Genomic DNA, 23,211 nt, shown 5'->3' with positions numbered 1-23,211 from the left:
TCAACCACACCCCAGCCGGGGCTTACCCTGCAGCATTTGGTGGGCATGTCTGATTTGCGTTCTATAATACCTGCAATGTACATTTGGAAAGAAATGGGAAATTTGCCTTCTAACTGCATTTCTTCTTGATTAAAGAAGCTTAACGGTTCAACAACCACTTAGCCTAAGAGTTGTTCTCCAAATGAAATTTAAGGAAAAAATAATAAAGGGAAGCAAAAACATCTAACTGTGTTGCTCCAGAGTCATTAGGGACCCGGGCCTGTTCCTCCTTTTGCTCTGTTACCTCTAGGGGAACAGCACAGAGGAAGGGTGCGTCAGTATGCGAAATCAGGGCTCTGAAATAAAGGGAGGGGTAAATGGTTGCTGGAAGGCAACCAACAGTTTTTACTTCAATGGAAAGAATGTGGGATTTGATGCCTGATTTTAAACTCCACTTCTGCCATCCCCTACTGTGTGACCAAGTCACTTAACCTTTTTGTCCCTCATTTTCCTAATCCACAAAATAATTCCTGCTTTACCAAATGGTTGTGGGAAGTAGAGGCATATTAAAAGAGGCTAGCACAGTGCCTGCTACACGTTAGCACACGCCTGAACACTCACTGCCACTGCCACGGTCGGTTCCTGAGAATATTTGTCATTTTCTTCTCAGCCCACTGATCTGTCACTCTCACACTCTAAGGACAAATATCTCTATATAGATGTGCAGTGGCTTTTTCTATTTTTTGGCTGCTCAGCATCTGCATGATATTCGATTGAGTGAAAAACCTAAAATTTATTTGTCCATTTTACTATAAATAGAATGTACAAAATTTTCTCTTTTTTTTACTATTATATGCAATATTTCTATGTACACACTGTGATACATATGTATGGAACTTCTTCTAGGGCATAAACTACGGGTAAACTTTCTGGGTCATATGATGCACCTTTCCTCAGCTTCATTTCCTAGTACCAGACATCTTTCCGAAGTGGTATGCCCACTGAAGCATGTGCCTGTGTTCTTTTTTAAAATAATGTATTTTATTGATTATGCCATTACAGTTGTCCCTTTCCCTGCCTTCATTCCACTCCACCCCGCACACGCCCTCCCACCCATATTCCCCCCCTTTAGTTCATGTCCATGTGTTATAAATTCTTTAGCTTCTACATTTCCCATACCATTCTTACCCTCCCCATATATTTTCTCCCCACCGTCTATGCTACTTATTCTATGTACCTTCTCCCCTTCTCTCCTCCTCCAACTCCCCTGTTGCTGACCCTCCGTGTGATCTCCATTTCTATGGTTCTATTCCTGTTCTAGCTGTCAGCTTAATTTGCTTTTGTTTTAAGTGTGGTTGTTAATAACTGTCAGTTTGCTGTCCTTTCACTTCATATTTTTATCTTCTCTTTCTTAGACTAGTCCCTTTAACATTTTATACAATAAGGGCTTGATGATGATGAACTCCTTTAACTTGACCTTATCTGAGAAGCACTTTATCTGCCCTTCCATTCTAAATGAAAGCTTTGCTGGATAGAGCAATCTTGGATGTGGGTCCTTGCCTTCATGACTTGGAATACTTCTTGCCAGCCCCTTCTTGCCTGTAAGGTCTCTTTTGAGAAATCCTCTGACAGTCTGATGGGAGCTCCTTTGTAGGTGACTGTCCCCTTATCTCTTGCTGCTTCTAGGATTCTCTCCTTCATTTTAGTCTTGGCTAATGTAATGATGATGTGCTTTGGTGTGTTCCTCCTTGGGTCCAACTTCTATGGGACTCTCTGAGCTTCCTTGACTTCCTGGAAGTCTATTTCCTTTGTCAGATTGGAGAAGTTCTCCTTTACTATTTGTTCACATAAGTTTTCCACTGGTGGCTGTTCCTCTTCCCCTTCTGGTACCCCTATAATTCGGATGTTGGAGCATTTAAAGATGTCCTGGAGGTTCCTAAGCCTCTCTTCATTTTTTTGAATTCTTGTTTCTTCATTCTTTTCTGTTTGGTTGTTTCTTTCTTCCTTCATTGATCTTCCTTCATCGATCCACTCCATTGATTTGAGTTCCAGTTTTCTTCCCATCACTATTGGTTTCCCGACGTGCATTTCCCTTCATTTCACTTAGCGTAGCCCTCATTTTTTTTTCATCTAATTTGTGACCAAATTCAACCAGTTCTGTGAGCATCCTCATCAACAGTGCTTTGAACTGTGTATCTGATAGGTGGGCTATCTCTTCGTCGCTTAATTGTATTTGCTGTGGAGCTTTGATCTGTTCTTCTGTTTGAGCTATTTTTTTTTTGTATTGTCGCGTCTGTTACTTATGAGGGGTGGAGCCTTACATGTTCACCAGGGAAGGGCAACCCAGTGGCTGAGTTGTGACGCTGTTTGTGGGTGAGGGGTCTAAAAGGGAACAATGGCACTTGCTCTGTTCTCGGTCGGATTTCAGTCCCTTCTGCCACTTCCCACAAGCAAATTGGGCCTTTTTGGTGCTGATTCCCGTGTGGGTGGGTTTGTGTACATTCTAGGAGCCTGTGGGTATCTCCCCAACAAACTCTCCTGTGAGGCTGGGAGTCTCTTCCTGTGCCTCAACCCCCACAGGTGTTTTCAGTCAGTGTTTTGAGGCTTTATTTCCCAGTGCTGGGATCCTGGGTTATGAGGTCTGTCTCGCTCCCCAGTTTCACCAGGTTTATCTGTGTGCGAATGTGGGACCACCTGGTCAGCCAGGCGCCTTGCGCATAGTGCCCGGCTTCACAATCACCGCCTCACTGGGTCTGCCTGTTGCCATCCCGTGCCCCGGGTCTGCCAGTCACCACCTGCGGGCCTAGAGTCTGCCTGCTGCCATCTTGCGAGCCCGGGGTGCCTTGTACACCTGGTGCCACCGCTTTTTGTGCCTCGACCCCTCTCCACTTGGCTGCCCAATTCTGCCCCGCCTGCCTATCTAGATGAATGTTTCTATTTTAACTCCTTGGTTGTTGGACTTCCACACAGTTCAGTCTTCTGTCAGTTCTGGTTGGTACTTTGTTTCTAAATTGTTGTCCTTATTGTGGTTGTGCGAGGAGGCACCGTGTGTCTACCCACACCTTCATCTTGGCCGGAAGTTCCAAAAATCCGACATGTTAGACTTTTATATGTAAAAGCTTTGCACATCTTTTAGCATGGTTTATTTCTAGACACTTAATATTTTTAGTACCTTTACTGAGGTAAAATTAACATATAATGAATTTCACAGTGTGTAAAGTGAATAATGTGATAAGTTTATCATATGTATATACCCTGAAACCATCACTACGATCCACATAATAAACCTATCCATCACCCCAAAAGAATAGTCACGTCCCTTTGTCACCCTTCTCTTCCCCTCCTTTCTGCCCCAATATCTCCCCCCACTACTCTGGGCCCAGACAATCAGTGATGTGTTTTCTGTCACTGTACATCACTTTACACGTTTCAGAGCTTTCTGTAGATGAAATCGTACAGAAAGTACTTTTTGGGATCTGGCTTCTTTCACTCAGCATAATTATTTTGAAATTCATCTGGGTCGTAGTGCATATCAATAGTTAATAGATTAAAAACACTTTTTATTTTCAAATAGTTTTAGATTCAGAGGAAGCTGCGAATCTAATACAGAGAGGTCCCCTGTACTCTTTACCCAGTTTCTCCCTGATCTTTGTAATCCAGGCTGCGTTCTGTCATTCACATCTCTGATCAAATGCGATCTGCTCAGAGCTTTCCTGACCCACCAGCAGAATATCATCAGCCTCCAGGTCTCTACCACCTCTCCTTTTATTTTCTGTCTAGAACTTATTAATGTATGATTTTCTCATTTGCTTAGTCATTTATTTGTTTACTGTGATCTCATCCAATTAGCATATGAATTCTACAAAAATAGGGACCTTGTCTGTCCTAGTACCTGGCACTCAATAAATAATTGTTGAATAATAAAATAATAAACCCTCCAGCAACTGCAAAAATATGGATATTGTCCTCTTGCTCTGTCCATTTTACAGATGAGAAACTGAGTTGGGAAACATTGACTTGCCTCCAACCACAGTTTGTGGTAGTGATGCTGGGGACGTTGGGTGCTTAGATTTGAATCCCTGACTTCTGAAGACATATGACACTCCCTTGTCTAAATTCGGAGGCAGGGAGCAGGGCAGAACGAAGCTGGTTGCTCCTGCCCTTCTATGGCAGTGGTCCCCTTTTACCCCAGACTCCGGCTGCAGCACCCCGACCAGGTGGTCACCCCTCGGAGTCCCTGGTCTCAGGCAGTGGTGGCAGGGCCTGCTGGTCCCCGTGTGGATGTTGCTCCTCTGCATCCCGGACAGAGCAGGTGATTTCATTCTCCCCATTTCCGTTCATGATTATGGTTATTTTTTAATGATTTAATATTTCTAGCAATTCATTTCTAAACCTTTCTTTAAAGGGGTATTGCAGTTCATTGTAATTTATTGTAAACAAATTTCTTTCTTTCAGATTTTATTTATTTATTTTTAGAGAGAGGGGAAGAGAGAGAGAAAGAGAGGGCAAAAAACATCAATCAGTTGCCTGTCACATGCCTCCAGCTGAGGTCTAGGCTCACAATCCAGGCCTGTGCCCTACATGTGCCCCGACTGGGAATCGAACCGGCAGTCTTTTGGGCCTGGTACTCATTCCAGTGAACCACACCGGCCAGGATACAAAAAAGATTTCTTTCAACAAGTCAATCCTGATGTGGAGACCATGATACATGTTTTTCTTAGTTTTTGGCACTATTTACTGTTTAGAACAATGGAGAATAACTTTTAAATGAAAAAGTGGATAGTGCTTCATTGGGAAAATAGTCTAACAGATTTTATTTTCACACCAAAAATCTACATATTTTCAGGTAAGGTTATATTTAAGAAGTTAATTTCCAAAAAGATAACAAGGTTAAAACGTCATGATGAAAATTAGCTGTGTTTTCTTGAGAAATGAAATGTAAAAGACTTTTCAGCAAATTCCGCTTTACCAGGTTTCAAAAGGCAAGAGCCTGCCGTAGCCTCCAGTGTTGCCTCCTCGCCAGGAGACTCTAGAGGGCTTGCTCCTTTCCGACAGCCTGCCTGTCTCACCTGATCCCACTCACAGCGGACTCCAGCATGAGCTGCACGTGTGGGTTGGAGCAGCTAACCGCCTGCCACATCAGTGGAGCTGTGGGCTTCAGGGGTCGCTCTGTGTGCTCCAGTCAGTTTGTATAGAGCTACTACAATAAGGGAACTGCGTTACTTGAGGCATGTTTGTCCACTTTCTGGATCAGAAATGTGGCACATCAGTCAGTTACTTTACAACTGGAGTAGGTAACCCGTAGCAGTTTTCCTTGCAAAGCTCCTTATCTGTGGGCAAATGTGTGACCCACCCTTTGGGGCATGTTGAGAACTCTGTGAGAACCGACAGTTTGGAAAATGTGTCATCGCTGTCATATTCTTTAAAAGGAGCAGCTCTTGGTGACCATGATTCCTCTGGCTGTCCCTTTCCTATGTCCTTGACCCAACTCTTTCAGCTGCTCTGTTCTTCCTGGGGTGGTAAGAGAACACTAGGCTTTTTCTGCTTAAAAATAAATCACAAAACCAATTTGCATTCAGTGTGTATTATTTAGAAAATACAGAGAGGTACAAATACTTTTAAAATCATCCTTAATCCCCAGTGGTAAATGTAAATTTCTTTATGTATATCTTTGCAGACTTTTTTTATTGTGTGCACGAGGACATATATCTTCACAGAAATTGAATTTTATTATATATGTTGTATTGTAACTTTTTTCTTAACAATAAAATGAACGTTTTTATATAGCACCAAAAGTTTTTTATCCAACATGCTTTTTCATGGCTGCATAGACTTCTATGTATTGAACCTACTGGCAGAGAGTTATTATGAACAATGAGGGATGACCATTATCGTACCAAATCTTTGCTCTTTCTTAACTCTCTCCTTAGGATAGGGTTGCACAGTGGAACTGCAAGGTCCAAGGGCACTGCCGATGCTGTTCTCAGATTTCACTCCAGTTAAGCTGATCTGCCTGCCTTCGGTAGTGGACAGGAGTGACCCCAATGCACACGCAGGCCTGTCCACACCATGGATGCTCTGACTCTGAGAAACAGGGGAGGGAGGGCACCTGGATGCACCTCAGACCACTGAGTCTGTGGTCACACCTAGGCCCTCTAGGGCAAAGAAAAGAGTCCCCAGGTAGAGAGCCTAACACGGGTGAGGGTGGGCCTTGTGGTCCTGGAAATCCTTCTTAGTGCTTATTTGGGTCAGGCTCCATTTCTGAGGCTCGGTTTTCTCATCTGCGGAATGGCGATGGGATCTCTTGGTGACGGAGATACGTGGATGTGGTGCCTTCGCGGGTGTACAGAGTGGAGCCCAGCCTGGAGGGGCGCCCGCGGCGCACAGAGGGGACGGAAGATCAGACAGCCTGGCTGGCATCCTGGGAGCGCCCTTTCGAATCCAACGACGCCTCTCTCTGCGCATCGGCGCCAAGAGTGGTTCGGCGCCCGCAGGGGGCGCCGCGAGTCCACCGCAGGAACTGCGGGGCAGCTAGGCGGAGACCATGCTGCTCCGGACAAGCCGGGTCCTCATCTCCTGGGATTTCTTTTCCCGAGCGACAAAAACACTGAATGAGTCGGAGCTTAGAGGCTTTGGCTTTTTACCTTCCGGGGTCCGTGTAGAGGCCGCCACGCAGCCTGTGGGCTTTGTGTCTGCCTTCCAGGGTTTTCAAACCTCGGCACAAAGGCTACGGCCTCTGGGAAGCCTCCCTGGACTCTCCGCGGACTCAGGGCCATGGCACCCCGGCGGCGCCTGGTTCCGCGGGTGTGCGGCCCACTTCCCAGTTAGGCTGTCTCTGAGGATGCTTTCCTCCCTCCCTGAACTTGGGCCCTTTATCACAGCACCTGAGCGCCACTCTGCCTTTCGCCCACCTCTTCTGCCTGCACGAGTCGGTAGGAAGAGGCCACGCTCCAACCCTAACCCTTCAGCCGCTTTGCTGTAAGAGTGCGGGTCCCAGTTTGGTGGTGGTGGTTGGGGTGGGGGAGGGGGGAGGGTCTGCATTACTATGGCAGGTTGTGCGGCATGTGTATTTGTGAGAAAGCATCTTGTAAATGAACAGTATGCCTATATGGAAGAAGTGTTCCAGGCAAATTGGAAAGGATTTCAATCCGTGTTACTTGACGATGTAGGTAAAATTAGCCAAGAAATCTGAGGGCTGGGGATTAGTAGTACTACGTTTACAACCATAAGCAGATCTCTTCCTCAACTGGGCTTCGTTGTCTCCACTTTGTTAGAAGGTAACTATTTAAACGGAAACATTAGAACTCATAAAAATATAAAATGAACACGTGTCATATTTTATTTAATGTATTAGCGAACCAGTGAAGTGTTAAAAATCTGTTCAAGGGGCGGGGCAAAGACCAGACACACGTGTTGGCAATCAGGAATAATGCAGCGAATTTGTTAATTGATTAAAATTGGCCTCTTCCACAGTGGGGGAAATCAGCGACAACTCCCCCATCTTCACACCCCCACCGCCGCTGGACCGCCACACACACAATTCATTTGCACTGCTATGGACAGGAATTACTTGTACTAGTTTCAGTTTTCTACTACTTACTGACTCAAGGACAGCGAAAGGTGGAAACTACTATAGAATCAGAGAACCTGGAAGTATGCACTAGCCCAGCATCCCATAAGGTGCTTTTCCTTCATGTTTCCAAAGTCTTTCACAAATTTTCCTGGCAGTTTGTACACTAAGGCTGGTTTGCATACGTTTTTTCAAAGATTCTAGGGGCAGAACTCTTTTTCTAAGCGAAATGTTACAGGAAATCCTAATATATTTTTTAAAATCTCAGTTAAAATAACATTATACAGTTAACACATGCTCATTGTAAAAATAACAAATAGTACAGAAGGTTATTAAGTAAAAAATTTGTCTCCCTTCTCTTTCCCTCCTTCCCTCTCTTTCCATTCCAGAGCTATGTCCTGTAACTGTTTCTTGTATACGTCATGGATACCCTCTATGCACATACAAACATGCTTTTAAAAACACAACTGGGGTGAAAACAACTTGCTCTTCTATACCTTACTTTTCTCCCAGTTAAAAAATGTACTGTGGACACATTTCCATGTCAGAACATAGAGGTTCACGTCATCATGTTAAATGGCTAATATTCCACAGAATTGGATATTTGATTAGTTTTCTATTAATGAATAGTTTTTAGTTGTTTCTAATTTTACTGTATTATAAACAAATGCTGCAATGAGCTTTCTTAATCACTTTTTGTTTTGTCATTTGTGGATATCTATATCTACATATATTGTAAAGTTTTACAAGTGGAATCACTAGGTTTAGGGTTAGCTGCATGGAATACTTTCACATATATTGCCAAGTTACCTGACCCAGAAGTTGTAATGATTTATTTATTTTTTTCTGCCAAATGGCATATCTTTATATTCCCACCAACACTGGATATTATCAAACTTTTAAATCTTTGCCAATCTGATAGAGGAAAATGATACCTCATAATTTCAGTGTACTTTTCTACAATTATCTCCAGCAGTTAAAATCTTCCCTTTGGTGGAAAATTGCTCCATTATTTGTGTGACTTCCCTCTGCAAAATAACTCACATGCATAACTTGAAGACCCTGAACTGGATTAATTCTCTGGGGTCTCCTGTTCCAGGAGGCAGGTTCTGTGCGGGTGGGTGTTGGGCTCTGCTCTGTGTCAGCGTGGGGACTGGGTCACCTCTGAGTGCCAGTGCGCATGTCAGTGGGTAGTCCCATCTCCCAGGCTGTGGGGACAGAGAACTGCTCACAACAGCACAGGTTCCCAGGGCTGTCCTGTAGGGCACAGAGAGGTCTCCCAGTCGAGAACAGAAGAGCAGCTGGACCTTTGCCACTTAGAACTGTGAATGGGAAAGGCGTGGAGGACAGAGGCAACTGCATGCTGTCTCTCTCACCATACTCTGCTGCTTCCAGCGAGCTGCGTCCTGCTCTCCACAGACCCATGAAACTTCCCACGGGCCCAAGAGCATTCACCCCAGTCCGACTCCACATGCGTTTCTGCTGAAGAGGTGATCTCTGTCTAGAACAGTGGCTGTTTCTTAAGAAACCAACCCCTCAGTGTGACTGGGGGAGAGAAAATAGCCACCAGCAGGTTCTCTTGCGGGTGCTGAGATAATGATTATGTCTCTGCTTCATCCCGTGCTCCAGGATTTGGGAAGTGCTGAAGCTCCATTCAGTCCACTGCGGTGCCCACAGCACATCGGGAAGGAGGAGCAGGAACTCAGGAGGGGGGCAGACCTGGCTCCAGTCTCGGCTCGTACTAGCTCCGTGACCAAGGACAAGCCTCCCGATTTCTCTGAGCCTTACGCCCTCAACTGTGGATCCAGGTTAATTATGCCTCCTCCATGAAGTCATGGTGAGAATGAAATCAAGTAATATATGTAAGTGCTTCTGTCAACACTCCCCTATGAGTAACATTTTGATAATCACCCCTTTCAAAATGAGGGTCTCAAAAATATATTCCCAAATATCCAAAGAGGAGAGGGTCCTTCTTCCCTTGGTGCTCACATTTAACAGTAGCCATGAGCCCGTGTCATCCTGCAAGAATGGCAAGATCTGGCACTGCCAGCCCTCCTGTGCCTCCTGCTGCTGCGCACTTTTAATTTCAGCCGCAGCCTGCTGCGTCATGCCTCCGCCCTGGCTCAGGCAGCTCCGTCAGGTCAGCCCGGAGCGCTCCCCTCCACCCCACTCCCCCTGGCCAGTGTCTGCTGATGCCTCAAGATGCATCAGGGCGAAAGACAGATTCTTTCATCTGGCACATCTGGCTGTCCATCTGGAATAGAGTCAAAGCGGACTTCTGTCTTACCATATACAAAAATAAAATTCCAGGTAGATTAAAGGCTTTCAGTGTAAAAAAATAAAATATTAAAAATATTATAAGACAAATCACAGTGCAACTGTAGCAATTACCCACTAGAATGGCTAAAATGAAAAAGTCGGATGAAACCAAGGGTTGGGCAAATGTAGAACCAAGACATCTCTTACATTACTAGCAAGGGTGGAATTGGTACATCCACTGTGGAAAACTGGCAGTATCTACAAAAAATGAACATACATATACTATGACCCCAAATTTATATTCAGGTAAATATCCAACAGAAATGCAGCCATAAATTCACCAAAAATAAGTACAAGAATATTTATAGCAGCACAGTTTGTAATAGCCCCAAGGTGGAAGCAACCCAAATGTCCATCAACAGTAGAACAGATAAAGAAAGTGTGGTAATTTGTATGAAGGAATACCATACAACAATAACGAGTGAACTATAGTACACTCGTTACTAATGAGTGAATCTCGTAAACGTAATGTTGAGTTAAAGAAGCTACATACAAAAGAGTACATATGATCGTTTTTTTAAAATTTTTACCTGAGGAGGATATGTTTATTGATTTTAGAGAGAGGGTAAGGAGGAGAGAGAGAAACATCGATGTGAAAGAAACATTGGCTCCTCCTACATGCCCTGATCCAGGATCAAACCCGCAATCTAGGTATGTGCCCTGAGTAGAATCAAACCTGCAGCCTTTTGGTGTAGGGATGATACACCAGCCAACCGAGCGACCCATCCAAGGCTAGGGATTCGTTTAAATGAAATTCAAACACTAACCTATGATGTTAGAAGTCAGGGTAGAGGTTAATCTTTAGAAGGGACAGCGATGGCAGGAGACATGAGAGAGCTTCTACGGTGCTGGGGATGTTTTGTTTCTTGATCTAGATCCCAGTTACTTGAGTGTGTTCTTGTGAAAACTCATGGTTTTATAAAAATATGTACACTATTTCATATAATAATTTTCAATAAAAATTTTGGCAAGGAGGCCTCATATACATAAGAGGTTAGAAGACCTACTCAACCAAGTTTGGAAACCTAGGAGATATTTTTGCGTATATATATATATAAACAGTTCTATGGCAAAAGATACTGGAAGCAATGTCAAATGACAAGCATTAGATTTGGAAAATAATATTTGTTGTGCAGCTGATAGACAAAGGTTGATAGTTATAATATGCAAAGAGCTCTTATCAATTGCTAAGACAAAAAACCCAATGGAGAAATAGACAAAATAATATGAATAGGCAGTTCAGAGAAGAAAAATATCCAATTGTATGGCAAGATGCTCAAACTCATTAGAATTAAGGGAAATGCAAATTAAAATAATAAGATACTGGCACAGACCCTTCAGGCTGGCAATGTTAAAAAGAACGCCTACACTTACTACATATGGGGGAAAAGTATGCTCTGAGTTGTTGCTGGTGGGGGTATAAATTATTATGATCTTTTTGGAAATCAATCTGGAAAAATCCGTTAAAATTAAAAACACATATGGTTTTTGACCTAGCAATTGTACTCCTGGGAAAATATTCCCGGGAAATAAAAGCATCCCACATAAAGCCCCTGTACCAGGGTGTTTACTGCAGCATTGATCGTGGAGGTGCAAGCAAGCATGGTACCTTGTGTGTGTCCAGACATGCACACACATGTGCACACACCCTGGAAACAAAACAAATGTCTCTCAGCCGAGAAATGGTATAGGTGACGGAGCGCTCCCTGAGGCTCACAGTCCAGAGGCCCTGTGGGAAGCCGTGGTGCTTTCCGCCTCAAGCATGGGGCAGGGTGGACAAAGCGGATGACTGGAAGCTCTCTGCCTCCTGCCCTTGGCCAGCAGCAGTGATCACAGAGCAGGATCTGGAGGACAGCCCTAGCGCCTAGGACGGAGGTAATGCCTCTCAGCGAGGTTCGGATCCTGTCCCTCCAGGATCAAAGAAAGGACACCAGCAGAGGAGGATCATGGAGGTGGCTCTCACAGACACCCATTGTTGGTCACACAGACGGTGGCTTACTTAAGCCAAAGCCAGGCAAAAAAAATTCTCTGCTAATTGAGGGATAAATGAGACATGGGATCAGCTACAAATTAAAAACATCATGTCTGTTATTTTTAAAAACCATGTCTCCCTTCTGATGTTTGTATTCAAACCACGTCCCTGTCCACTCGACACTCTTTCTCTTGGTGAATTAAAATGTGGAGTGAACTCACTCACGTTGGGCCAACTGTAGGCAGCCCTGGCCAAGCTCAGGGAGGCAGCTCTAAGCAGGGCCTACATGAAATGGAGCCCCACATGGCGAATGCGTCAATGTTTAAAGTCATAAATGCAGTCAATCAACTCTTAGGTACAAGTATTCTTATCTTCCGACCTTAAAAATATACTTTCATAATATCAAATGTTTTGGGAAATTGTATATGGTTTTTATATGAATGGAAATGGAAAATTCTGTAAAGATAACAGAATTGAATTATTTTTGCACACATTTGGATATTCTGTTGATTGGCTGGGGATGTTTAGACAAGTAATAAAATCAAGATACACAAAAATAATAAACTATTACATGTTTTTCATTAACTTTTTTCTTGACTTTCCTACTGCAAACTTATTTAATAATGTTTTACAATCAGCATTTTGCACTTTATGTTCTGTTGATGACGATTTAGACTTTTTTGAGTCAATGTAATTCTTAGATAATTTTTAAAATTAATTTTAACTTGGGGAAAGTTTCAGTAATAAGTGGATTGTCATCAAAGTCTTAAAAAGAATATTTAAACTTGGAATTGAAGCATGAATTGTACATATCCTGTTCAAATATTTTAACGGAGTTGTATGAGATGAATTAACTGCAGAAAATACTACAAAATATTTCAGTTTTACAATATAAATATTTACCTCTTACCCTGCAAATTTCATCATCTCTTAAAGTAATATCTAGATTCGTGCAGTGATGGGAAGAATTAGCATCGTGTATGTTTTTCTATACTTACGTATGTGGAGATTTAGAGGTAAAATAAAGTGTTAATATTGCACAATGTTTCTTAGCCATCATGTGCAATTCACACTGCTTCATGAGTTCCCCCGGACCACAAACTGGGACACAAAGGGAGGTGTTAGACTGGACGTGTGGCCCTACTGCGAGGTGATACCTCATTCTGCAAGAAACTGCATTCGTGCTACCCGAGAGAAAGGCTTTGACAAGTTAACTTCATTTGCCTTTTTTCTTACCTAAGTGCTTCTACCCCTCAGCTCTTCCTCTTATCTGAAGCAGTGTCTGTCTCCGATCCTGGCAGAAATGCAACCCAAAAGCCTTTGTGATATTCAGGCACAGTTGCTTTTTGTGTTGAGGACCTTGGGCAGAAGCTGCAGAGTGGTGTCCTTGGGGCCTAATGGTGCTGTTACCTGCAGGCTGCACGCTGCTGGCTGAGCACCAGGTCACATGTGCTTGTAATTGTTTATTTTCTGTGTATTTGTGACATGGAAACTTCTAAAGGAGGGCTTCAGAAACTTTCTGTGGTGTAGGATTGGTTTGCAATTTCCCAATTCTGAAACAAACCAATTCCTTTCGTAAAAATCCAATAAAAATAAATCACTAGAAAAATGAAATTTAACAATCTACATAAAATATAAGGCTAGATTTTTAAAGATTCAACACCTTTAACAGGAACCTAAAAAACAAAACAAACAAGCAAAATATAACCAAAGACACTGAAATTGAGAACAGGCTGACAGTGACCAGAGGGGGAAGGGGAAGGAATTTCAGGGGAAAAGGGGAAGGGTTTTCGGGAACAAGTATAAAGGACACATGGGCAAAAACTAGGGGAGGGGTGTGGAAATGGGAGGAGGTGGGGAGCACTTGGGGGGGGTGGGCTGGGATGGCAGTAAAAGACAGAAAACTGTACTTGAACAATTTAAAATAAGATAAAATACAGATTCAACAGATGTAAACTCATTCTCAGTTTCTGCACGTAACTTGTCAAGAACCAGTGCAGACCGTTGATGGACTGGCACTGCTCCTCAGACCACAGAGCCCTGGGGAGGCACCCGAACTGCCCAGGCTGAATCCTACCTGATGGTTTCTTCAATATGTGAGTGCTTTTCCTATGTCATGTGGTTCTCATTTCAGACCACCAAGTCCTCTGTTCTCTCTCCATCCTGACACAGATGCAGATCTCTATGGTGCTGTCATCACCGCAAACCTCTGCAGTCCTTGCTTCTCCCTGAGTCATACCCTATCCATACACAGCGAGGGGCCTTGAGTGTCTGTCATGCCTAGGGAGGAGACTTTGGAGCCATGGGTCATGCTGAGAGTGATGTTGCCTTTGACACAACCAGGACCACTTCCCAGTCAGCTCCAGACATTGTTGGGAGAGGGGGTCAGGTTCAAGATGGTTCTTTTGCCCCTTAAACTTGGGGAATGTAGCTATTTCTCTAGCAGGGCCACCTGTAGAGGACATGTGCATTTCTGCAACTAAGACTAATACTCTCACCTGGCCTTACTGTTGGGGGTTGGTGCTGGAACCTGGAGCTGAATTGTTTCAGTTCTCTCTGCTGGACAAGTCAGGACCCTACATCCAGTGCAAATGTCCATGCCACATCACAGGAAGCAGGAATTTGAGCTATTCATGAAGATCAGAGCAGAAAGCCTATAGTCAGGTCCCAGACAGGCAGATGGTAAAAGAAAAAGGCATGCACAGCTTGTAAGAGCTGATGTTTCCCTGTGGAGGGAGAACAAACAGAAGGGGGAAGAAGGTCCCAGAATACGTGGGGCTTTCTCGGTGGAGGCAGGACTTGCACCCTGGGTGGGGTCAGCAGCAATTCCAGAGCTCACAATGTGCTTCCGGAACTCCTGCATGGGGTAGAGGCATGCCTTTAAGACCATTCAGATATTTTTTATCACCCACATTATTTTTTATGACCCAATTTAAATTTTCTTTAAAAAAATTTAAAGTATTTTTATTGATTATGCTATTACAGTTTTTCCATTTTTTCTCCCTTTATTCCCTCTCCACTCTGCCCCCAACCCTCCAGCATTTCCCCTCCTTAGTTCATGCCCATGGGTTGTACATGTAAGTTCTTTGAGTCCTCTATTTCCTGTACCATTTTTAATCTCTCCCTGTCTATTTTATGCCTAACCATGCTTCTTCTTCCCTGTACCTTTTCCCCCATTTCTATCTTTCCCCTCCCCACTGAAATCCATCCATGTGATGTCCATTTCTCTGATTCTGTTTCTGTTCTAGTTGTTTGCTTAGTTTTTGTTTTCATTGTTTTTCTTTTGTTTTAGGGTCATTTGTTAATAGTTGTGGGTTTGATGTCATTTTACTGTTCATGTTTTTTATCTCCTTTTTTTTAGATAAGTCCCTTTAATATTTCATATGATAATGGCTTGGTGATGATGAACTCCTTTAACTTGACCATATCTGGGAAGCACTTTATCTGCCCTTCCATTCTAAATGAAAGCTTTGCTGGATAGAGTCATTTTGGATGTAGGTCCTTGCCTTTCATGGCTTTGAATACTTTTTTGCAGCCCCTTCTTGCCTACAAGGTTTCTTTTGAGAAATCAGCTGACAGTCTTATGGGAACTCCTTTGTAGGTAACTCTTTGCTTTCCTCTTGCTTCTTTTAGGATTCTCCTTTATCTTTAATCTTGAGTAACTTAATGATGATGTGCCTTGGTGTGTTCTTCTTTGGGTCCAACTTCTTTGGGACTCTCTGGGCTTCCTGGACTTCCTGGAAGTCTATTTCCTTCACCAGATTGGGAAAGTTCTCCTTCATTATTTGTTAAATTAAGTTTCCAATTTCTTGCTGTTGTTCTTCTTAATTTGGGTATTGGAACCCATGGTACCCCTATAATTTGGGTATTGGAATGTTTCAGGTTGTCTCAGAGGTTTGTAAGACTCTTCATTTTGTTCTGGTTGAATGTTTATTTTTTCCTTTTGTTCCAAATCGTTGCTTTGAGTCCTGATTTCCTTCCTGTCACTGTTGGTTCCCTGAATATTTTGCTTTATTTCACTTGGGGTATCTTTCATTTGTTTTTTTTATTTTTCAACCAAGTTCAATCAGTTCTGTGAGCATTTTTATTACCAGGGCTTTAAATTCTCCATCAGATAGGTTGGCGATCTCCTCATCGCTTAGTTCTCTTTCTGAGGTTTTGCTCTGTTCTTTCATTTGGGCCGTATTTCTTTGTCTGGGTGCACCTGAGAAGTTGTAAGGGGGCGGGGCCTTAGGGATTTACCTGGGCAGGACAACCCTCTTTGCAGCACTGTGGCACTGCCTGTGGGGGAGGGTCCAGAGAGGGAACAGTGCAGCTCGCCTGCCTGTCTGTAGTGCACTTTTCAACAGAATCTTGTGTCAGACTGGAAGTATCTACCACCATGGCACTCACCATAGTCCACAGTCAGCTCCAAGTCTCAGTTTCTCCTTAAGTCAGCCCCACCCACGCAGCTCACCACCTCACTGCAGCCAGCTCCACCCACCTGGTCTGTGACTCACTGGGGTTTTTCTCGGCCTGCCCCACCAGGTCTGCTGCCTTACCAATCTGGTTGTTCTGGTTGATTTTTTTCTTTAATTCCTTGGTTGTCAGAGTTCCATGCAGTTTGATTTTTCTGGCACATCTGGTTGTTTATTGATTTTAGATTGGTTGTTATCCACCTTTTGGTTGTTCAAGGAAGCGAAGAGAGTTTCTACCTATGCCTCCATCTTGGCCAGAACTCTAAATTTTTTATTCTTTTCATTTCTCTTCCTAGATATTCTTGCAGGGGACTTAGCTTTATTCATTACTATTGGCAATTCATTTCAGCTTTCTCCTTTAGTGTTTTAAAATTACAGAAGGAATTCAGAAATATATAAAGTGAAAGTCTGTCTTCAACATCCTATGTCTGTGTTCCTCAATCCCACTCCCATGAGTGAGGGATTTTTACCAGCTATCAATAGTATGACCTTCCCAGTTCCTGTCTCCACATTGACAAGCACCTGTCTCTCTCACCACGCACTCCAGGGGAGGCACTCTCATGAGTAACTTTATGGAGAGCCAAGTGGAGAGGAATTGAAGCTTCTGGCCAGCAGCCGTGTGAGTGAGTTTGGAACCAGGTCCCACTCAAGCCTTCAGGTGAGACTGTAGCCCTGGCTGACCTCTTGACTGCAACCTCATGGGAGACCATAGTCAGGACCACCCTGAGGAGTTCCAGACATCCAGAAGCTGTGTGAGATAATAAGTGTTTGTTGTGTTAAGCTGCTAAGTTTTAGAGTAATGGGTTATACTGCAATATAATTAACACAATTTATTTCTCTCCAATTACTGTACCATATTTTAGTTTCTGTCTATTGCAAAGCTCTTCAAAAACATTGTCTAGTCTCATCATCTCCATTTACTTCCCTTTTCCCCACTCAATTCTATCTGTCTTAGTGCGTTAGCCCATGTCTACAACCTGTGTGATTAAAATGTGACAGGGCAATGCTGAATTTTGATTAAGTGAAATGTTTCTATGTTATCTGTCTTTTGTACTGTTGCATACCCTGCATCAAGGGTTCATGTGCATGAGATTTATTAAGAAAGATCTCCTACTGGAAATTGGAAAGAGGGTGGGGGAAGCAGGACAGGGAGGAGGAGGAAGTGAACCAAGGGTGGGATTTCAGGCAAAGTCCAACTTTCAAACGGATCCTGGATAGCGCTGGAGAAAATCATGCTTTAAAGTTTGTTCCACCTCTAGGCAAGAGAGCTGGGTATTCATACCGCCATCTAATCAGTCATTGTGTGGGCTGCATGGGGGCACATTAACTCCCAGACACTTTGACTGTCTGCATGTACAGGCAAAGCAGCTCCAGGAAGCCAAGGGCAATGCCGGAAGAAGATCACAGGTACAAGCTCTCAGAAGTAAAGCAGCAGGACAGGAGCTGGGGTCAGGGGGAGCACAGAGAGCCATTTCAAGGGTCCTTGGGGGAGCTGGACAGAGTATAGTCAATATTTGATAGAGCAGTGCTTCTTAAACTTTAATTTGCACTCAGTTATCAGAGGGTCTTATTAAAATGAAGACTCTGACTTAGTAAGTGTGAGATGGGGCTGAAATTCTGCATTTCAAGCTTCCAGGTGATGTTCAATCTCTGATAGCAAGGAGATACCGTACCATCCAAGGGAGCTACATATTACAGGAACTGACCCTCCAGTGGAAGAACATGCAGGTTCTTGTTATCTACTGTAGTGTACCAAACCACCCCAGAGAGGGCTGTTAAAAACACCATGTAGTATTCAGCTATTCTTACTGGAGGGCTCTAATGCAGTTGCAATAAGAAGTTGACTGGAGCTGCGGTCTTCTGTGTGGAATGTCCAAGGGGGTTCACTCGCATGGCTGGCAGCTGACACAGGCTGTTGTCCGGGCACTCAGGTGGGGCTACCAACTGTCATACCTTCACGTGGCCTCTCCACATGGCTTGAGCCTCTCATAGCATGGTAGCCGTACCAGGCTTTGTTTTAATCAGGTATTGTCAGGCACACAGACATGGAAATGACTGTCAGCGGGGAAGATGTTTACACTCTCTCTAGATGCTTAGAAATGTCACGCAGAGCCACACGAGGAAGCACCAGAGTCATTCAGGAGGTGGAAAGAGTGGGGAGGAGAAGATGCGCTTTACTGGAGTTTTTGCAGGGAGGAAAGGGTGAGGCAGGGTAGGTAGGCTGAGTAAGTGTAGGATTGGATAATTTGAATAATTTTGGCAGGCTTTGGCTATAGGGATGGTCCTTCACTGTCTGGTAACTGAGGTGATTACAGCAGGGGGAATATTGGCTTGATGTGGGAGAATATGATAAAGGAGATGGTTGGAAGCTGGATTGGTTGATTTGTGCATCAATGGTGCATTCATAAGAGAGGCTAACCCTTGGAGGATTAGCCAACAAATTAGCTAACCCTTGGAGGATCAAGGTCCCAAACATCAGAGTATCAAGAAAATAAGGAAATATAGTCAATAAAGTAGCTGGGTTCTGAAAGGACATGCCAAGGGCGAGCATTCCAAGGGTCAGGAAGCAGAAGCCTCCAGGACGGTTAAAAGCTATGGCCAGAACTGGCACAATATCACTTCTGCTGTATTCTGCTGGTTGAAGCAGACATTGCATGCCTCAGAAACAAAGGGCAAATAAACCCTACCTCTTGATAGGATGTGGCAGGTTATATCACAGGGGACACGCGGGGTGGGTGATGTTGCAGTGGCCGTCTTCGGAAAGTATCATCTGTCGGATGCATATCTTAACCAATGGAAACATCTGACAGCATTCAACTTGGTAGATTCCAGGTAAAATGCTCCAGACCAAAATATTTCGGTGTGTGAAGGCTCTGCAACCACACCAATATGAACAGCAGGAAGTCCAGTCCTTCCAAGAGTTTCCATTGTCAGGGTTTCCAGAGTTTCCGGGGCAGTGTCCCCCTAATCTGTGGCTTCACTTTCCAAGGTTTCAATTACCTGCAGTCAACTGTGGTCCAAAATATTAAATGAAGAATTTCAGAAATAAACAATGCATAGGTTTTAAATTGTATACCACCTCTAATAGTGTGATGAAATCTTGTGCTGTCCCATTCTGTCCAAACTGGGACCTGACTCATCCCTTTGTCCGGTGTGTCCACACTGTGTATACTCTCCACTCATTAGTCACTTAGCAGCCATCTGGGTTATCACGTCAGCTGTCGCAGTATCACAGTGCTTGTGTTCAAGTCACCCTTATTTTACTTAACGATGACCCCAAAGCACAGGAGTAGCGATGCTGGCAATTTGGATATGTCATAGAGAAACTGTACAGTGCTTCCTTTAGGTAGAATGGTATGTATAGGAAAAAACACAGTGCAATATATATAGGGTTCAGGATTATCCATGGTTTCAGGCATTTACTGGGGGTCTTGAAACATTTTACATAGATGCACAGGGACTACTGTCACACAGAAGGTCCTCTACACACTGCTTTGGTTTTTGCTCTTTGGTGCTCCCCTGCTGGCGTATCAGAAGTTCAGATACTCCCTACCAGCCAGGATTCCAAACCTCTGCTCCCCACCCTCATCCCTGCCCTTGGTGACTCAAAGTCACAACCTTAGATTCGAGTGCGCCCCATTAAAGTGGGTACACTTTAGAACTCTTTGAGAACCCCTCTTAGAACCACTCTTTTAGAAAGTGGGAACTCTTTTAGAACCCCTCCAAAGAGTCTTAAAATGAGACGTCTGTTTGGAGCTGCCCAAGTCAATTAGGTACATTTTTCTCTCCTCCTCCAAGGAGTAAGAGTGATAATCATTTTTTCCCCAGAGCAATGTGTGGGCACAAACAGGCGACTGCCAGCAGTGTCCAAGCCTACCCCGTGGGAGGAGCTACATTGACAGCCGCTTTCCCTGGTGGCAATGTGTGGGTGAGGCTTGAAGAAGAGAGAGAGGATGTGGTTGTTTCGTTTTCCCAAGGCACATGGGAAACCCAGTGACCACCGAATAAAAAGGGCCTGTGACTTTAGATTTTATAGTTTACAGAAACTGCCCTTTGCACAATTGAAGCATGGACATTTTTTTCCTGTAAAGATGAATTCTTCCACTTTCTTGCTTTAGTCTGGGCCTCAGTTTCTTGTGGTCTGGTGAGTCCTGTGCACATGCAGGACCCGAGTCTGTCTCTGGGTGGAGCTGCCTCTGCTAGGGTCTTTAGACAGACCTCTGGGGGCAGCCTCAAGGGCATCACAGGCTGCCTCAACAGGAGCGAGGTGGCTTCCGAAGGCTCCTGCAGCCACCGTGACCACTAGGACTGTTCACTCACCTTCAGCTAGACCTTGCACTGAGCTCCTCAGGAGCTCTGGTGCTCATTCATGAGGGGAAAGAGTGGGATGTGGAAAAACTGTGTTTGCTATTTACTGTTCCCCACTGCCATCTGGAGAAGATGGAGCTCAGACTGTTAGTTGAGTGGGGGTCATGGGAGGGGAGACTGCAAAATTGGAAGCAAGGCAGGGCAGAGTTAGCACTGCTCTGCAGAAAGAGAGGAACATGTATGGGATCGGGGTGGATGGGAACGGAGACCGAAGCTTTGTGGAGAAAGGTCAAATGGGAGAACACCGTGGCAGAGGAGCAACTCTGCAGGGAGAGTGCAGCTGTCTAACTAGAATTTCTGTGGAGTGTGCTGTGTGCTCCGTGATGTGAACCTCCACTACGTTTCCCCTGTTAAAACTTCGGAACAAAATCAATTTCTTACTCTGTGTGCTGGATTTTCTTTGGGGGAAAAAGAAGGGTGCTGAGTCTTGCTTCAGGGTTGGTGATGGGGAGATGCGAGGCTCCCGCTGGAAGAGAACCAGGCCTGGGCAACACAAAACACCGAGAACCTCTGCCCTCTACACCGGAAACACCGGGAACCAAGTCCCTTCTTTAAGGAAAAGAACAATTAATGTAGAGGGCACAACCAGGACAAAAGTGAGTGTGAAGAGGGCAGAAGTGTCCCATACAGGTGGGAATGCGTGTGAGCATATAGGGAGGAGGGCTGAGGATCAGAGCAGCTGGAGATGGTGGTAGTAGGTGGGTTAGGGCTGTGGATAGGGCCTTGCACATCAAGGGTTCTTCCACATCAGGAATTCTCCCATGTGTCTTACCAGTCAAAATCTTAGGGTAATCCACACAGACTTTAGTGTTCCATGTGGCCCAGGCTTGATTAGTATCACATTCAAAGTGACGCAGTCCACTCCTATTGTGTAAAATCCCTATCAGCTCCAGCTGTCCAAACAAAGCCTGCAGTTCTACAGAGCAAGGCTGCCACCCGTGTTCTATCCCTCCTGCAGGTGCAGCTACCACTTTTGGGCTTGGCCAAGGCATGGGACAACTCCAGGCTGCCTGGGACAGTTGGTCAGGCACACTCCAGTGGGAGGTGATCTGGCTCTGGGAGAGTAGTGTCCTGTTGGCTGTAATGAGGCACTTCAGACACCTTATTCCTCTCTGTGTGTTCTTACAGAGGTCCCCGAGGAGCTTCCTGGCAAAGACATTGCACATTTCTTAACTACTTAGCAAGTGGTTTACAAATCCTCCTAAATGCCAGCAGATTAGTCAGTGGAAATCCAAAACTTCAGAAAAAAATTAATTGAAAGAGCTATTGAATCGAGGAGGTTCTGCCTAAGTAAATAGTTTCTCTGTGGAATTCTGATCTGCTCATTTAGTAATCCTAATTATGGTTTTGTTAATTTGGGGCTAGTTTCGGAAAAAGTGCTTTATTCCATCAGGACCGTCACTAGGTTAAGAGGATTTTGGTTTTCATTTGTGTTGTTTCAAAAGAAATTTATATCTGCAGCAGCTTTAGGTATTCTTTGCTTATATCTGTCTCCCTGCTGCTCAAGGCAGACAAGAAAATGCCTCCGGCTTTTGTTAGTTCCCATGGTTGGTCACACGTGTGCCAACCACGCTCTCCCTGTACCATGGCTCCTGGGGACTCACAGCAGATACAGGCAGAGGTGTCTGGGCTGAATTTGTCGGGAGTTTCCATGTTCGTCATGATCTTTCAAATGACATTCAGAGCAGATAGCGAGCTCTCTCAGGCCTTGGGGACTTCATGCATGCAATGTCGTTTACCTGCAACACTCCCGTCCCCTTCCTCTTTACCTGGCTCTCTCCAAGTCATTCTTGGGTTCTTAGTTCATCTATCACTTCCTCTGGGAAGTCTTCTCTGACCCTATGTGTACATCCATAGCCATGAACCTATCTTCTGAACTCCAGACCTGTGGAATCATTAGCATTGGACATTTCATTCAATATCTCATAGGCACCTCAAATGAATGTATCCTAAATTGAAGGCATTATTGCTTTGTCCTTCCTGCTTCCTTCTCTTCCCCCTAAACCTGCTTCTTCTCCAATGTTCTGTGTCAGGTAGGGCACTCTGGGCCATAAAGTCATCAACACCAGAAACCCAAGAATTATTCCAGAATCTTCTCTTTCCCTTATTTCTATGTCTCTCTCAATTCTACTTTGTTTTTACATCCAATGGATCCCATCCCTTAAGTTTCTCATAGATCTATTCTTTCTGTTTTTTTTCTGTTATGGATGAAATGTTTATGTCCTTTTGAAGTTTATGTGTTGAAACCCTAATCCCCAATGTGATAATATTTGGTGACAGGACTTTTGGGAGGTAATTAGGTTGTGAGGGTAGAGCCCTCGTGAATAGGATGAATGTCCTTATAAGAAGAACATGTGAGAACTTACTTTTCTTTCTGTTCTTCACCATGTGAGAATACAATGAGAAGATAGCCATCCTTAAGCCAGGAAGATGGACTTCACTGAGAACCTAATCATGCTGGTACTCTGATCTTGGACTTCTAGACTCCAGAATTGTGAGAAATAAGTGTGATTTAAGCTGGCCAGTGCATGGTAGTTTGCTATAGC

At 44.2% G+C, this 23,211-nt stretch overlaps 1 long non-coding RNA gene across 1 annotated transcript in view; it reads left to right on the top strand.

Moving 5' to 3' along the window:
* Nucleotides 1-23,211, top strand: part of LOC119050114 (uncharacterized) — a 68,772-nt gene that overhangs the window by 21,167 nt on the left and 24,394 nt on the right. The window contains exon 2 of the long non-coding RNA XR_005082684.2: nt 9,179-9,411. This is a non-coding gene — a long non-coding RNA (uncharacterized LOC119050114). The remainder of the gene's footprint in view (nt 1-9,178; nt 9,412-23,211) is intronic.

This window comes from Artibeus jamaicensis, unplaced genomic scaffold (genome assembly GCF_021234435.1).
Source record: "Artibeus jamaicensis isolate MK-2021 breed Jamaican fruit bat unplaced genomic scaffold, CSHL_Jam_final scaffold_286, whole genome shotgun sequence".
Taxonomy (NCBI): Eukaryota; Metazoa; Chordata; class Mammalia; order Chiroptera; family Phyllostomidae; genus Artibeus; species Artibeus jamaicensis.
This window is presented reverse-complemented; position numbering and strand designations above follow the sequence as displayed.